Source organism: Coffea arabica, chromosome 11c (assembly GCF_036785885.1).
Source record: "Coffea arabica cultivar ET-39 chromosome 11c, Coffea Arabica ET-39 HiFi, whole genome shotgun sequence".
NCBI lineage: Eukaryota > Viridiplantae > Streptophyta > Magnoliopsida > Gentianales > Rubiaceae > Coffea > Coffea arabica.
This window is the reverse complement of record NC_092330.1, coordinates 21,823,654-21,839,431: the sequence shown is the minus strand read 5'-3', so window position 1 is coordinate 21,839,431 and position 15,778 is coordinate 21,823,654. Positions and strand designations below refer to the sequence as shown.

General features: G+C 44.1%; 10 non-coding genes and 10 pseudogenes across 10 annotated transcripts; all 20 read left to right on the top strand.

The window, feature by feature from the left end:
* The first annotated feature begins 198 nt into the window (after positions 1 to 198).
* On the top strand, positions 199 to 317 carry LOC140019763 (5S ribosomal RNA). The gene has a single exon (XR_011824654.1). It is a non-coding gene; the product is annotated as a 5S ribosomal RNA (ribosomal RNA).
* Positions 318 to 728: 411 nt separating this feature from the next.
* LOC140020720 (5S ribosomal RNA) lies at positions 729 to 846 on the top strand (annotated as a pseudogene).
* Positions 847 to 1,773: 927 nt separating this feature from the next.
* On the top strand, positions 1,774 to 1,892 carry LOC140019750 (5S ribosomal RNA). Its single transcript, XR_011824653.1, has one exon. It is a non-coding gene; the product is annotated as a 5S ribosomal RNA (ribosomal RNA).
* Positions 1,893 to 2,303: 411 nt separating this feature from the next.
* Positions 2,304 to 2,421, top strand: LOC140018738 (5S ribosomal RNA; annotated as a pseudogene).
* Positions 2,422 to 3,348: 927 nt separating this feature from the next.
* On the top strand, positions 3,349 to 3,467 carry LOC140019739 (5S ribosomal RNA). The gene has a single exon (XR_011824652.1). It is a non-coding gene; the product is annotated as a 5S ribosomal RNA (ribosomal RNA).
* Positions 3,468 to 3,878: 411 nt separating this feature from the next.
* Positions 3,879 to 3,996, top strand: LOC140018737 (5S ribosomal RNA; annotated as a pseudogene).
* Positions 3,997 to 4,923: 927 nt separating this feature from the next.
* On the top strand, positions 4,924 to 5,042 carry LOC140019727 (5S ribosomal RNA). The gene has a single exon (XR_011824650.1). It is a non-coding gene; the product is annotated as a 5S ribosomal RNA (ribosomal RNA).
* A 411-nt stretch (positions 5,043 to 5,453) lies between these two features.
* On the top strand, positions 5,454 to 5,571 carry LOC140020719 (5S ribosomal RNA; annotated as a pseudogene).
* A 926-nt stretch (positions 5,572 to 6,497) lies between these two features.
* LOC140019716 (5S ribosomal RNA) lies at positions 6,498 to 6,616 on the top strand. Its single transcript, XR_011824649.1, has one exon. It is a non-coding gene; the product is annotated as a 5S ribosomal RNA (ribosomal RNA).
* Positions 6,617 to 7,027: 411 nt separating this feature from the next.
* On the top strand, positions 7,028 to 7,145 carry LOC140018735 (5S ribosomal RNA; annotated as a pseudogene).
* A 927-nt stretch (positions 7,146 to 8,072) lies between these two features.
* Positions 8,073 to 8,191, top strand: LOC140019705 (5S ribosomal RNA). Its single transcript, XR_011824648.1, has one exon. It is a non-coding gene; the product is annotated as a 5S ribosomal RNA (ribosomal RNA).
* A 411-nt stretch (positions 8,192 to 8,602) lies between these two features.
* On the top strand, positions 8,603 to 8,720 carry LOC140018734 (5S ribosomal RNA; annotated as a pseudogene).
* A 927-nt stretch (positions 8,721 to 9,647) lies between these two features.
* LOC140017579 (5S ribosomal RNA) lies at positions 9,648 to 9,766 on the top strand. The gene has a single exon (XR_011823887.1). It is a non-coding gene; the product is annotated as a 5S ribosomal RNA (ribosomal RNA).
* Positions 9,767 to 10,178: 412 nt separating this feature from the next.
* LOC140020486 (5S ribosomal RNA) lies at positions 10,179 to 10,296 on the top strand (annotated as a pseudogene).
* Positions 10,297 to 11,222: 926 nt separating this feature from the next.
* LOC140017826 (5S ribosomal RNA) lies at positions 11,223 to 11,341 on the top strand. The gene has a single exon (XR_011824132.1). It is a non-coding gene; the product is annotated as a 5S ribosomal RNA (ribosomal RNA).
* A 411-nt stretch (positions 11,342 to 11,752) lies between these two features.
* On the top strand, positions 11,753 to 11,870 carry LOC140018733 (5S ribosomal RNA; annotated as a pseudogene).
* A 927-nt stretch (positions 11,871 to 12,797) lies between these two features.
* LOC140019694 (5S ribosomal RNA) lies at positions 12,798 to 12,916 on the top strand. Its single transcript, XR_011824647.1, has one exon. It is a non-coding gene; the product is annotated as a 5S ribosomal RNA (ribosomal RNA).
* A 411-nt stretch (positions 12,917 to 13,327) lies between these two features.
* Positions 13,328 to 13,445, top strand: LOC140018265 (5S ribosomal RNA; annotated as a pseudogene).
* A 920-nt stretch (positions 13,446 to 14,365) lies between these two features.
* Positions 14,366 to 14,484, top strand: LOC140018184 (5S ribosomal RNA). The gene has a single exon (XR_011824485.1). It is a non-coding gene; the product is annotated as a 5S ribosomal RNA (ribosomal RNA).
* Positions 14,485 to 14,895: 411 nt separating this feature from the next.
* Positions 14,896 to 15,013, top strand: LOC140018732 (5S ribosomal RNA; annotated as a pseudogene).
* The last annotated feature ends 765 nt before the right edge of the window (positions 15,014 to 15,778 follow it).

The following is a 15,778-nucleotide window of genomic DNA, read 5'->3' as shown; positions in this document are numbered from 1 at the left end:
AATTTCAGGATAATTGAGAGTTGCGCGACGAAGGAAAAAAAAATGGTGCAAATCAACAAGAAAAAAATGTAAAAGTAAATAAATAAAAGGATGAGGGGAAATTCTTGAATTGACGCTTAAAATGAATTCGGGTCCAGAAAAGCCACACTGCTTCACAGGACGGGGCAGTTTAAAAGAATAAAGCGAAAGGAACATGGCGGGTGCGATCATACCAGCACTAATGCACCGGATCCCATCAGAACTCCGAAGTTAAGCGTGCTTGGGCGAGAGTAGTACTAGGATGGGTGACCCCCTGGGAAGTCCTCGTGTTGCACCCCTCCCTTTTTTGTTTCGAAATCCAAATTTCCCCTTCGTTCTTTATGCTGTAGTAATTTAGCTCCGTCGGAACGATTGCTTTATATTTTGCTTCTTATCGAAGCATGAAGGCGGATCTGAAGGCGCGAGACAAGTCAGGAACGGTACGGCTGGATCGAAGCCCGGATCGTCGGTCAATGTTGTCGGCGCAAATGTATAAGCGCAAGCGTGAAGGATCAATTTCAGGATAATTGAGAGTTGTGCGACGAGTGAAAAAAAAGGTGCAAAGCAACAAGAAAAAAATATAAAAGTAAATAAATAAAAGGATGAGAGGAAATTCATGAATTGACGCTTAGAATGAATTCTGGTCCAGAAAAGCCAAACTGCTTCACAGGACGTGGCAGTTTAAAAGAATAAAGCGAAAGGAAAATGGCGGGTGCGATCATACGAGCACTAATGCACCGGATCCCATCAGAACTTCGAAGTTAAGCGTGCTTGGGCGACAGTAGTACTAGGATGGGTGACCCTAGGCCGGTCAACGGGTTGGGTCTACACCCGGATCCGGATCGGATCCCTGAAATTTTTGCGGGTATGGGTAGGGATTTAATTCCGTTATCCGGATCCGGATCCGTTTTTTCAAACAAAAAAACGGGTCGGATACGGAATATAGTATTCCGACCCGTATTAGACCCGGATCCGGATATAAATGATTTAATAATTTGTAAAAAATATATATTATCAATATAATTTGATTAGGATGATGTATTTGAGTAAAATCAATTTGATTTATTTTCTTATTTGGTTTTTTCTTTGCATTAGTTAGAAATTAGTTTACAAATATATCTTTTTCTCTTTTTTGTTAGAAATTATAAATTTTGGCAAATTTGTTCGGGTAGACCCGACCCGGATCCGAGACTCGCCGGGTCCGGATCCGGAACACCGAATAAAAGACCCGTCGGGTAAACGGGTCGGATCCGGGTCCGGGTCCGGAATAATGAATTCCGGCCCGGACCCGGCCCGTTGACACCCCTAGGTGACCCCCTGGGAAATCCTCGTGTTGCACCCCTCCCTTTTTTGTTTCGAAATCCAAATTTCCCCTTCGTTCTTTATGCTGTAGTAATTTAGCTCCGTCGGAACGATTGCTTTATATTTTGCTTCTCATCGAAGCATGAAGGCGGATCTGAAGGCGCGAGACAAGTCAGGAACGGTACGGCTGGATCGAAGCCCGGATCGTCGGTCAAAGTTGTCGGCGCAAATGTATAAGCGCAAGCGTGAAGGATCAATTTCAAGATAATTGAGAGTTGCGCGACGAGGGAAAAAAAAATGGTGCAAATCAACAAGAAAAAAATGTAAAAGTAAATAAATAAAAGGATGAGGGGAAATTCTTGAATTGACGCTTAAATTGAATTCGGGTCCAGAAAAGCCACACTGCTTCACAGGACGGGGCAGTTTAAAAGAATAAAGCGAAAGGAACATGGCGGGTGCGATCATACCAGCACTAATGCACCGGATCCCATCAGAACTCCGAAGTTAAGCGTGCTTGGGCGAGAGTAGTACTAGGATGGGTGACCCCCTGGGAAGTCCTCGTGTTGCACCCCTCCCTTTTTTGTTTCGAAATCCAAATTTTCCCTTCGTTCTTTATGCTGTAGTAATTTAGCTCCGTCGGAACGATTGCTTTATATTTTGCTTCTTATCGAAGCATGAAGGCGGATCTGAAGGCGCGAGACAAGTCAGGAACGGTACAGCTGGATCGAAGCCCAGATCGTCGGTCAAAGTTGTCGGCGCAAATGCATAAGCGCAAGTGTGAAGGATCAATTTCAGGATAATTGAGAGTTGTGCGACGAGGGAAAAAAAAGGTGCAAAGCAACAAGAAAAAAATATAAAAGTAAATAAATAAAAGGATGAGAGGAAATTCATGAATTGACGCTTAGAATGAATTCGGGTCCAGAAAAGCCAAACTGCTTCACAGGACGTGGCAGTTTAAAAGAATAAAGCGAAAGGAACATGGCGGGTGCGATCATACCAGCACTAATGCACCGGATCCCATCAGAACTCCGAAGTTAAGCGTGCTTGGGCGACAGTAGTACTAGGATGGGTGACCCTAGGCCTGTCAACGGGTCGGGTCTAGACCCGGATCCGGATCGGATCCCTGAAATTTTTTCGGGTATGGGTAGGGATTTAATTCCGTTATCCGGATCCGGATCCGTTTTTTCAAACAAAAAAACGGGTCGGATACGGAATATAGTATTCCGACCCGTATTAGACCCGGATCCGGATATAAATGATTTAATAATTTATAAAAAATATATATTATCAATATAATTTGATTAGGACGATGTATTTGAGTAAAATCAATTTGATTTATTTTTTTATTTGGTTTTTTCTTTGCATTAGTTAGAAATTAGTTTACAAATATATCTTTTTCTCTTTTTTGTTAGAAATTATAAATTTTGGCAAATTTGTTCGGGTAGACCCGACCCGGATCCGAGACTCGCCGGGTCCGGATCCGGAACACAGAATAAAAGACCCGTCGGGTAAACGGGTCGGATCCGGGTCCGGGTCCGGAATAATGAATTCCGGCCCGGACCCGGCCCGTTGACACCCCTAGGTGACCCCCTGGGAAATCCTCGTGTTGCACCCCTCCCTTTTTTGTTTCGAAATCCAAATTTCCCCTTCGTTCTTTATGCTGTAGTAATTTAGCTCCGTCGGAACGATTGCTTTATATTTTGCTTCTCATCGAAGCATGAAGGCGGATCTGAAGGCGCGAGACAAGTCAGGAACGGTACGGCTGGATCGAAGCCCGGATCGTCGGTCAAAGTTGTCGGCGCAAATGTATAAGCGCAAGCGTGAAGGATCAATTTCAGGATAATTGAGAGTTGCGCGACGAGGGAAAAAAAAATGGTGCAAATCAACAAGAAAAAAATGTAAAAGTAAATAAATAAAAGGATGAGGGGAAATTCTTGAATTGACGCTTAAAATGAATTCGGGTCCAGAAAAGCCACACTGCTTCACAGGACGGGGCAGTTTAAAAGAATAAAGCGAAAGGAACATGGCGGGTGCGATCATACCAGCACTAATGCACCGGATCCCATCAGAACTCCGAAGTTAAGCGTGCTTGGGCGAGAGTAGTACTAGGATGGGTGACCCCCTGGGAAGTCCTCGTGTTGCACCCCTCCCTTTTTTGTTTCGAAATCCAAATTTCCCCTTCGTTCTTTATGCTGTAGTAATTTAGCTCCGTCGGAACGATTGCTTTATATTTTGCTTCTTATCGAAGCATGAAGGCGGATCTGAAGGCGCGAGACAAGTCAGGAACGGTACAGCTGGATCGAAGCCCAGATCGTCGGTCAAAGTTGTCGGCGCAAATGCATAAGCGCAAGCGTGAAGGATCAATTTCAGGATAATTGAGAGTTGTGCGACGAGGGAAAAAAAAGGTGCAAAGCAACAAGAAAAAAATATAAAAGTAAATAAATAAAAGGATGAGAGGAAATTCATGAATTGACGCTTAGAATGAATTCGGGTCCAGAAAAGCCAAACTGCTTCACAGGACGTGGCAGTTTAAAAGAATAAAGCGAAAGGAACATGGCGGGTGCGATCATACCAGCACTAATGCACCGGATCCCATCAGAACTCCGAAGTTAAGCGTGCTTGGGCGACAGTAGTACTAGGATGGGTGACCCTAGGCCTGTCAACGGGTCGGGTCTAGACCCGGATCCGGATCGGATCCCTGAAATTTTTTCGGGTATGGGTAGGGATTTAATTCCGTTATCCGGATCCGGATCCGTTTTTTCAAACAAAAAAACGGGTCGGATACGGAATATAGTATTCCGACCCGTATTAGACCCGGATCCGGATATAAATGATTTAATAATTTATAAAAAATATATATTATCAATATAATTTGATTAGGACGATGTATTTGAGTAAAATCAATTTGATTTATTTTTTTATTTGGTTTTTTCTTTGCATTAGTTAGAAATTAGTTTACAAATATATCTTTTTCTCTTTTTTGTTAGAAATTATAAATTTTGGCAAATTTGTTCGGGTAGACCCGACCCGGATCCGAGACTCGCCGGGTCCGGATCCGGAACACAGAATAAAAGACCCGTCGGGTAAACGGGTCGGATCCGGGTCCGGGTCCGGAATAATGAATTCCGGCCCGGACCCGGCCCGTTGACACCCCTAGGTGACCCCCTGGGAAATCCTCGTGTTGCACCCCTCCCTTTTTTGTTTCGAAATCCAAATTTCCCCTTCGTTCTTTATGCTGTAGTAATTTAGCTCCGTCGGAACGATTGCTTTATATTTTGCTTCTCATCGAAGCATGAAGGCGGATCTGAAGGCGCGAGACAAGTCAGGAACGGTACGGCTGGATCGAAGCCCGGATCGTCGGTCAAAGTTGTCGGCGCAAATGTATAAGCGCAAGCGTGAAGGATCAATTTCAGGATAATTGAGAGTTGCGCGACGAGGGAAAAAAAAATGGTGCAAATCAACAAGAAAAAAATGTAAAAGTAAATAAATAAAAGGATGAGGGGAAATTCTTGAATTGACGCTTAAAATGAATTCGGGTCCAGAAAAGCCACACTGCTTCACAGGACGGGGCAGTTTAAAAGAATAAAGCGAAAGGAACATGGCGGGTGCGATCATACCAGCACTAATGCACCGGATCCCATCAGAACTCCGAAGTTAAGCGTGCTTGGGCGAGAGTAGTACTAGGATGGGTGACCCCCTGGGAAGTCCTCGTGTTGCACCCCTCCCTTTTTTGTTTCGAAATCCAAATTTCCCCTTCGTTCTTTATGCTGTAGTAATTTAGCTCCGTCGGAACGATTGCTTTATATTTTGCTTCTTATCGAAGCATGAAGGCGGATCTGAAGGCGCGAGACAAGTCAGGAACGGTACAGCTGGATCGAAGCCCAGATCGTCGGTCAAAGTTGTCGGCGCAAATGCATAAGCGCAAGCGTGAAGGATCAATTTCAGGATAATTGAGAGTTGTGCGACGAGGGAAAAAAAAGGTGCAAAGCAACAAGAAAAAAATATAAAAGTAAATAAATAAAAGGATGAGAGGAAATTCATGAATTGACGCTTAGAATGAATTCGGGTCCAGAAAAGCCAAACTGCTTCACAGGACGTGGCAGTTTAAAAGAATAAAGCGAAAGGAACATGGCGGGTGCGATCATACGAGCACTAATGCACCGGATCCCATCAGAACTTCGAAGTTAAGCGTGCTTGGGCGACAGTAGTACTAGGATGGGTGACCCTAGGCCGGTCAACGGGTTGGGTCTACACCCGGATCCGGATCGGATCCCTGAAATTTTTGCGGGTATGGGTAGGGATTTAATTCCGTTATCCGGATCCGGATCCGTTTTTTCAAACAAAAAAACGGGTCGGATACGGAATATAGTATTCCGACCCGTATTAGACCCGAATCCGGATATAAATGATTTAATAATTTGTAAAAAATATATATTATCAATATAATTTGATTAGGATGATGTATTTGAGTAAAATCAATTTGATTTATTTTCTTATTTGGTTTTTTCTTTGCATTAGTTAGAAATTAGTTTACAAATATATCTTTTTCTCTTTTTTGTTAGAAATTATAAATTTTGGCAAATTTGTTCGGGTAGACCCGACCCGGATCCGAGACTCGCCGGGTCCGGATCCGGAACACCGAATAAAAGACCCGTCGGGTAAACGGGTCGGATCCGGGTCCGGGTCCGGAATAATGAATTCCGGCCCGGACCCGGCCCGTTGACACCCCTAGGTGACTCCCTGGGAAATCCTCGTGTTGCACCCCTCCCTTTTTGTTTCGAAATCCAAATTTCCCCTTCGTTCTTTATGCTGTAGTAATTTAGCTCCGTCGGAACGATTGCTTTATATTTTGCTTCTCATCGAAGCATGAAGGCGGATCTGAAGGCGCGAGACAAGTCAGGAACGGTACGGCTGGATCGAAGCCCGGATCGTCGGTCAAAGTTGTCGGCGCAAATGTATAAGCGCAAGCGTGAAGGATCAATTTCAAGATAATTGAGAGTTGCGCGACGAGGGAAAAAAAAATGGTGCAAATCAACAAGAAAAAAATGTAAAAGTAAATAAATAAAAGGATGAGGGGAAATTCTTGAATTGACGCTTAAATTGAATTCGGGTCCAGAAAAGCCACACTGCTTCACAGGACGGGGCAGTTTAAAAGAATAAAGCGAAAGGAACATGGCGGGTGCGATCATACCAGCACTAATGCACCGGATCCCATCAGAACTCCGAAGTTAAGCGTGCTTGGGCGAGAGTAGTACTAGGATGGGTGACCCCCTGGGAAGTCCTCGTGTTGCACCCCTCCCTTTTTTGTTTCGAAATCCAAATTTCCCCTTCGTTCTTTATGCTGTAGTAATTTAGCTCCGTCGGAACGATTGCTTTATATTTTGCTTCTTATCGAAGCATGAAGGCGGATCTGAAGGCGCGAGACAAGTCAGGAACGGTACAGCTGGATCGAAGCCCAGATCGTCGGTCAAAGTTGTCGGCGCAAATGCATAAGCGCAAGCGTGAAGGATCAATTTCAGGATAATTGAGAGTTGTGCGACGAGGGAAAAAAAAGGTGCAAAGCAACAAGAAAAAAATATAAAAGTAAATAAATAAAAGGATGAGAGGAAATTCATGAATTGACGCTTAGAATGAATTCGGGTCCAGAAAAGCCAAACTGCTTCACAGGACGTGGCAGTTTAAAAGAATAAAGCGAAAGGAACATGGCGGGTGCGATCATACCAGCACTAATGCACCGGATCCCATCAGAACTCCGAAGTTAAGCGTGCTTGGGCGACAGTAGTACTAGGATGGGTGACCCTAGGCCTGTCAACGGGTCGGGTCTAGACCCGGATCCGGATCGGATCCCTGAAATTTTTTCGGGTATGGGTAGGGATTTAATTCCGTTATCCGGATCCGGATCCGTTTTTTCAAACAAAAAAACGGGTCGGATACGGAATATAGTATTCCGACCCGTATTAGACCCGGATCCGGATATAAATGATTTAATAATTTATAAAAAATATATATTATCAATATAATTTGATTAGGATGATGTATTTGAGTAAAATCAATTTGATTTATTTTCTTATTTGGTTTTTTCTTTGCATTAGTTAGAAATTAGTTTACAAATATATCTTTTTCTCTTTTTTGTTAGAAATTATAAATTTTGGCAAATTTGTTCGGGTAGACCCGACCCGGATCCGAGACTCGCCGGGTCCGGATCCGGAACACAGAATAAAAGACCCGTCGGGTAAACGGGTCGGATCCGGGTCCGGGTCCGGAATAATGAATTCCGGCCCGGACCCGGCCCGTTGACACCCCTAGGTGACCCCCTGGGAAATCCTCGTGTTGCACCCCTCCCTTTTTTGTTTCGAAATCCAAATTTCCCCTTCGTTCTTTATGCTGTAGTAATTTAGCTCCGTCGGAACGATTGCTTTATATTTTGCTTCTCATCGAAGCATGAAGGCGGATCTGAAGGCGCGAGACAAGTCAGGAACGGTACGGCTGGATCGAAGCCCGGATCGTCGGTCAAAGTTGTCGGCGCAAATGTATAAGCGCAAGCGTGAAGGATCAATTTCAGGATAATTGAGAGTTGCGCGACGAGGGAAAAAAAAATGGTGCAAATCAACAAGAAAAAAATGTAAAAGTAAATAAATAAAAGGATGAGGGGAAATTCTTGAATTGACGCTTAAAATGAATTCGGGTCCAGAAAAGCCACACTGCTTCACAGGACGGGGCAGTTTAAAAGAATAAAGCGAAAGGAACATGGCGGGTGCGATCATACCAGCACTAATGCACCGGATCCCATCAGAACTCCGAAGTTAAGCGTGCTTGGGCGAGAGTAGTACTAGGATGGGTGACCCCCTGGGAAGTCCTCGTGTTGCACCCCTCCCTTTTTTGTTTCGAAATCCAAATTTCCCCTTCGTTCTTTATGCTGTAGTAATTTAGCTCCGTCGGAACGATTGCTTTATATTTTGCTTCTTATCGAAGCATGAAGGCGGATCTGAAGGCGCGAGACAAGTCAGGAACGGTACGGCTGGATCGAAGCCCGGATCGTCGGTCAAAGTTGTCGGCGCAAATGTATAAGCGCAAGCGTGAAGGATCAATTTCAGGATAATTGAGAGTTGTGCGACGAGGGAAAAAAAAGGTGCAAAGCAACAAGAAAAAAATATAAAAGTAAATAAATAAAAGGATGAGAGGAAATTCATGAATTGACGCTTAGAATGAATTCGGGTCCAGAAAAGCCAAACTGCTTCACAGGACGTGGCAGTTTAAAAGAATAAAGCGAAAGGAACATGGCGGGTGCGATCATACCAGCACTAATGCACCGGATCCCATCAGAACTCCGAAGTTAAGCGTGCTTGGGCGACAGTAGTACTAGGATGGGTGACCCTAGGCCTGTCAACGGGTCGGGTCTAGACCCGGATCCGGATCGGATCCCTGAAATTTTTTCGGGTATGGGTAGGGATTTAATTCCGTTATCCGGATCCGGATCCGTTTTTTCAAACAAAAAAACGGGTCGGATACGGAATATAGTATTCCGACCCGTATTATACCCGGATCCGGATATAAATGATTTAATAATTTATAAAAAATATATATTATCAATATAATTTGATTAGGATGATGTATTTGAGTAAAATCAATTTGATTTATTTTCTTATTTGGTTTTTTCTTTGCATTAGTTAGAAATTAGTTTACAAATATATCTTTTTCTCTTTTTTGTTAGAAATTATAAATTTTGGCAAATTTGTTCGGGTAGACCCGACCCGGATCCGAGACTCGCCGGGTCCGGATCCGGAACACAGAATAAAAGACCCGTCGGGTAAACGGGTCGGATCCGGGTCCGGGTCCGGAATAATGAATTCCGGCCCGGACCCGGCCCGTTGACACCCCTAGGTGACCCCCTGGGAAATCCTCGTGTTGCACCCCTCCCTTTTTTGTTTCGAAATCCAAATTTCCCCTTCGTTCTTTATGCTGTAGTAATTTAGCTCCGTCGGAACGATTGCTTTATATTTTGCTTCTCATCGAAGCATGAAGGCGGATCTGAAGGCGCGAGACAAGTCAGGAACGGTACGGCTGGATCGAAGCCCGGATCGTCGGTCAAAGTTGTCGGCGCAAATGTATAAGCGCAAGCGTGAAGGATCAATTTCAGGATAATTGAGAGTTGCGCGACGAGGGAAAAAAAAATGGTGCAAATCAACAAGAAAAAAATGTAAAAGTAAATAAATAAAAGGATGAGGGGAAATTCTTGAATTGACGCTTAAAATGAATTCGGGTCCAGAAAAGCCACACTGCTTCACAGGACGGGGCAGTTTAAAGGAATAAAGCGAAAGGAACATGGCGGGTGCGATCATACCAGTACTAATGCACCGGATCCCATCAGAACTCCGAAGTTAAGCGTGCTTGGGCGAGAGTAGTACTAGGATGGGTGACCCCCTGGGAAGTCCTCGTGTTGCACCCCTCCCTTTTTTGTTTCGAAATCCAAATTTCCCCTTCGTTCTTTATGCTGTAGTAATTTAGCTCCGTCGGAACGATTGCTTTATATTTTGCTTCTTATCGAAGCATGAAGGCGGATCTGAAGTCGCGAGACAAGTCAGGAACGGTACGGCTGGATCGAAGCCCGGATCGTCGGTCAATGTTGTCGGCGCAAATGTATAAGCGCAAGCGTGAAGGATCAATTTCAGGATAATTGAGAGTTGTGCGACGAGTGAAAAAAAAAGGTGCAAAGCAACAAGAAAAAAATATAAAAGTAAATAAATAAAAGGATGAGAGGAAATTCATGAATTGACGCTTAGAATGAATTCGGGTCCAGAAAAGCCAAACTGCTTCACAGGACGTGGCAGTTTAAAAGAATAAAGCGAAAGGAAAATGGCGGGTGCGATCATACTAGCACTAATGCACCGGATCCCATCAGAACTTCGAAGTTAAGCGTGCTTGGGCGACAGTAGTACTAGGATGGGTGACCCTAGGCCGGTCAACGGGTCGGGTCTAGACCCGGATCCGGATCGGATCCCTGAAATTTTTTCGGGTATGGGTAGGGATTTAATTCCGTTATCCGGATTCGGATCCGTTTTTTCAAACAAAAAAACGGGTCGGATACGGAATATAGTATTCCGACCCGTATTAGACCCGGATCCGGATATAAATGATTTAATAATTTATAAAAAATATATATTATCAATATAATTTGATTAGGATGATGTATTTGAGTAAAATCAATTTGATTTATTTTCTTATTTGGTTTTTTCTTTGCATTAGTTAGAAATTAGTTTACAAATATATCTTTTTCTCTTTCTTGTTAGAAATTATAAATTTTGGCAAATTTGTTCGGGTAGACCCGACCCGGATCCGAGACTCGCCGGGTCCGGATCCGGAACACAGAATAAAAGACCCGTCGGGTAAACTGGTCGGATCCGGGTCCGGGTCCGGAATAATGAATTCCGGCCCGGACCCGGCCCGTTGACACCCCTAGGTGACCCCCTGGGAAATCCTCATGTTGCACCCCTCCCTTTTTTGTTTCGAAATCCAAATTTCCCCTTCGTTCTTTATGCTGTAGTAATTTAGCTCCGTCGGAACGATTGCTTTATATTTTGCTTCTCATCGAAGCATGAAGGCGGATCTGAAGGCGCGAGACAAGTCAGGAACGATACGGCTGGATCGAAGCCCGGATCGTCGGTCAAAGTTGTCGGCGCAAATGTATAAGCGCAAGCGTGAAGGATCAATTTCAGGATAATTGAGAGTTGCGCGACGAGGGAAAAAAAATGGTGCAAATCAACAAGAAAAAAATGTAAAAGTAAATAAATAAAAGGATGAGGGGAAATTCTTGAATTGACGCTTAAAATGAATTCGGGTCCAGAAAAGCCACACTGCTTCACAGGACGGGGCAGTTTAAAAGAATAAAGCGAAAGGAACATGGCGGGTGCGATCATACCAGCACTAATGCACCGGATCCCATCAGAACTCCGAAATTAAGCGTGCTTGGGCGAGAGTAGTACTAGGATGGGTGACCCCCTGGGAAGTCCTCGTGTTGCACCCCTCCCTTTTTTGTTTCGATATCCAAATTTCCCCTTCGTTCTTTATGCTGTAGTAATTTAGCTCCGTCGGAACGATTGCTTTATATTTTGCTTCTTATCGAAGCATGAAGGCGGATCTGAAGGCGCGAGACAAGTCAGGAACGGTACAGCTGGATCGAAGCCCAGATCGTCGGTCAAAGTTGTCGGCGCAAATGCATAAGCGCAAGCGTGAAGGATCAATTTCAGGATAATTGAGAGTTGTGCGACGAGGGAAAAAAAAGGTGCTAAGCAACAAGAAAAAAATATAAAAGTAAATAAATAAAAGGATGAGAGGAAATTCATGAATTGACGCTTAGAATGAATTCGGGTCCAGAAAAGCCAAACTGCTTCACAGGACGTGGCAGTTTAAAAGAATAAAGCGAAAGAAACATGGCGGGTGCGATCATACCAGCACTAATGCACCGGATCCCATCAGAACTCCGAAGTTAAGCGTGCTTGGGCGACAGTAGTACTAGGATGGGTGACCCTAGGCCTGTCAACGGGTCGGGTCTAGACCCGGATCCGGATCGGATCCCTGAAATTTTTTCGGGTATGGGTAGGGATTTAATTCCGTTATCCGGATTCGGATCCATTTTTTCAAACAAAAAAACAGGTCGGATACGGAATATAGTATTCCGACCCGTATTAGACCCGGATCCGGATATAAATGATTTAATAATTTACAAAAAATATATATTATCAATATAATTTGATTAGGATGATGTATTTGAGTAAAATCAATTTGATTTATTTTCTTATTTGGTTTTTTCTTTGCATTAGTTAGAAATTAGTTTACAAATATATCTTTTTCTCTTTTTTGTTAGAAATTATAAATTTTGGCAAATTTGTTCGGGTAGACCCGACCCGGATCCGAGACTCGCCGGGTCCGGATCCGGAACACAGAATAAAAGACCCGTCGGGTAAACGGGTCGGATCCGGGTCCGGGTCCGGAATAATGAATTTCGGCCCGGACCCGGCCCGTTGACACCCCTAGGTGACCCCCTGGGAAATCCTCGTGTTGCACCCCTCCCTTTTTTGTTTCGAAATCCAAATTTCCCCTTCGTTCTTTATGCTGTAGTAATTTAGCTCCGTCGGAACGATTGCTTTATATTTTGCTTCTCATCGAAGCATGAAGGCGGATCTGAAGGCGCGAGACAAGTCAGGAACGGTACGGCTGGATCGAAGCCCGGATCGTCGGTCAAAGTTGTCGGCGCAAATGTATAAGCGCAAGCGTGAAGGATCAATTTCAGGATAATTGAGAGTTGCGCGACGAGGGAAAAAAAAATGGTGCAAATCAACAAGAAAAAAATGTAAAAGTAAATAAATAAAAGGATGAGGGGAAATTCTTGAATTGACGCTTAAAATGAATTCGGGTCCAGAAAAGCCACACTGCTTCACAGGACGGGGCAGTTTAATAGAATAAAGCGAAAGGAACATGGCGGGTGCGATCATACCAGCACTAATGCACCGGATCCCATCAGAACTCCGAAGTTAAGCGTGCTTGGGCGAGAGTAGTACTAGGATGGGTGACCCCCTGGGAAGTCCTCGTGTTGCACCCCTCCCTTTTTTGTTTCGAAATCCAAATTTCCCCTTCGTTCTTTATGCTGTAGTAATTTAGCTCCGTCGGAACGATTGCTTTATATTTTGCTTCTTATCGAAGCATGAAGGCGGATCTGAAGGCGCGAGACAAGTCAGGAACGGTACGGCTGGATCGAAGCCCGGATCGTCGGTCAAGGTTGTCGGCGCAAATGTATAAGCGCAAGCGTGAAGGATCACTTTCAGGATAATTGAGAGTTGTGCGACGAGGGAAAAAAAAGGTGCAAAGCAACAAGAAAAAAATATAAAAGTAAATAAATAAAAGGATGAGAGGAAATTCATGAATTGACGCTTAGAATGAATTCGGGTCCAGAAAAGCCAAACTGCTTCACAGGACGTGGCAGTTTAAAAGAATAAAGCGAAAGGAACATGGCGGGTGCGATCATACCAGCACTAATGCACCGGATCCCATCAGAACTCCGAAGTTAAGCGTGCTTGGGCGACAGTAGTACTAGGATGGGTGACCCTAGGCCGGTCAACGGGTCGGGTCTAGACCCGGATCCGGATCGGATCCCTGAAATTTTTGCGGGTATGGGTAGGGATTTAATTCCGTTATCCGGATCCGCATCCATTTTTTCAAACAAAAAAACGGGTCGGATACGGAATATAGTATTCCGACCCGTATTAGACCCGGATCCGGATATAAATGATTTAATAATTTATAAAAAATATATATTATCAATATAATTTGATTAGGATGATGTATTTGAGTAAAATCAATTTGATTTATTTTCTTATTTGGTTTTTTCTTTGCATTAGTTAGAAATTAGTTTGCAAATATATCTTTTTCTCTTTTTTGTTAGAAATTATAAATTTTGGCAAATTTGTTCGGGTAGACCCGACCCGGATCCGAGACTCGCCAGGTCCGGATCCGGAACACCGAATAAAAGACCCGTCGGGTAAACGGGTCGGATCCGGGTCCGGAATAATGAATTCCGGCCCGGACCCGGCCCGTTGACACCCCTAGGTGACCCCCTGGGAAATCCTCGTGTTGCACCCCTCCCTTTTTGTTTCGAAATCCAAATTTCCCCTTCGTTCTTTATGCTGTAGTAATTTAGCTCCGTCGGAACGATTGCTTTATATTTTGCTTCTCATCGAAGCATGAAGGCGGATCTGAAGGCGCGAGACAAGTCAGGAACGGTACGGCTGGATCGAAGCCCGGATCGTCGGTCAAAGTTGTCGGCGCAAATGTATAAGCGCAAGCGTGAAGGATCAATTTCAGGATAATTGAGAGTTGCGCGACGAGGGAAAAAAAAATGGTGCAAATCAACAAGAAAAAAATGTAAAAGTAAATAAATAAAAGGATGAGGGGAAATTCTTGAATTGACGCTTAAAATGAATTCGGGTCCAGAAAAGCCACACTGCTTCACAGGACGGGGCAGTTTAAAAGAATAAAGCGAAAGGAACATGGCGGGTGCGATCATACCAGCACTAATGCACCGGATTCCATCAGAACTCCGAAGTTAAGCATGCTTGGGCGAGAGTAGTACAAGGATGGGTGACCCCCTGGGAAGTCCTCGAGTTGCACCCCTCCCTTTTTTGTTTCGAAATCCAAATTTCCCCTTCGTTCTTTATGCTGTAGTAATTTAGCTCCGTCGGAACGATTGCTTTATATTTTGCTTCTTATCGAAGCATGAAGGCGGATCTGAAGGCGCGAGACAAGTCAGGAACGGTACAGCTGGATCGAAGCCCAGATCGTCGGTCAAAGTTGTCGGCGCAAATGCATAAGCGCAAGCGTGAAGGATCAATTTCAGGATAATTGAGAGTTGTGCGACGAGGGAAAAAAAAGGTGCAAAGCAACAAGAAAAAAATATAAAAGTAAATAAATAAAAGGATGAGAGGAAATTCATGAATTGACGCTTAGAATGAATTCGGGTCCAGAAAAGCCAAACTGCTTCACAGGACGTGGCAATTTAAAAGAATAAAGCGAAAGGAACATGGCGGGTGCGATCATACCAGCACTAATGCACCGGATCCCATCAGAACTCCGAAGTTAAGCGTGCTTGGGCGACAGTAGTACTAGGATGGGTGACCCTAGGCCTGTCAACGGGTCGGGTCTAGATCCGGATCCGGATCGGATCCCTGAAATTTTTTCGGGTATGGGTAGGGATTTAATTCCGTTATCCGGATCCGGATCCGTTTTTTGAAACAAAAAAACGGGTCGGATACGGAATATAGTATTCCGACCCGTATTAGACCCGGATCCGGATATAAATGATTTAATAATTTATAAAAAATATATATTATCAATATAATTTGATTAGGATGATGTATTTGAGTAAAATCAATTTGATTTATTTTCTTATTTGGTTTTTTATTTGCATTAGTTAGAAATTAGTTTACAAATATATCTTTTTCTCTTTTTTGTTAGAAATTATAAATTTTGGCAAATTTGTTCGGGTAGACCCGACCCGGATCCGAGACTCGTCGGGTCCGGATCCGGAACACAGAATAAAAGACCCGTCGGGTAAACGGGTCGGATCCGGGTCCGGGTCCGGAATAATGAATTTCGGCCCGGACCCGGCCCGTTGACACCCCTAGGTGACCCCCTGGGAAATCCTCGTGTTGCACCCCTCCCTTTTTTGTTTCGAAATCCAAATTTCCCCTTCGTTCTTTATGCTGTAGTAATTTAGCTCCGTCGGAACGATTGTTTTATATTTTGCTTCTCATCGAAGCATGAAGGCGGATCTGAAGGCGCGAGACAAGTCAGGAACGGTACGGCTGGATCGAAGCCCGGATCGTCGGTCAAGGTTGTCGGCGCAAATGTATAAGCGCAAGCGTGAAGGATCACTTTCAGGATAATTGAGAGTTGTGCGACGAGGGAA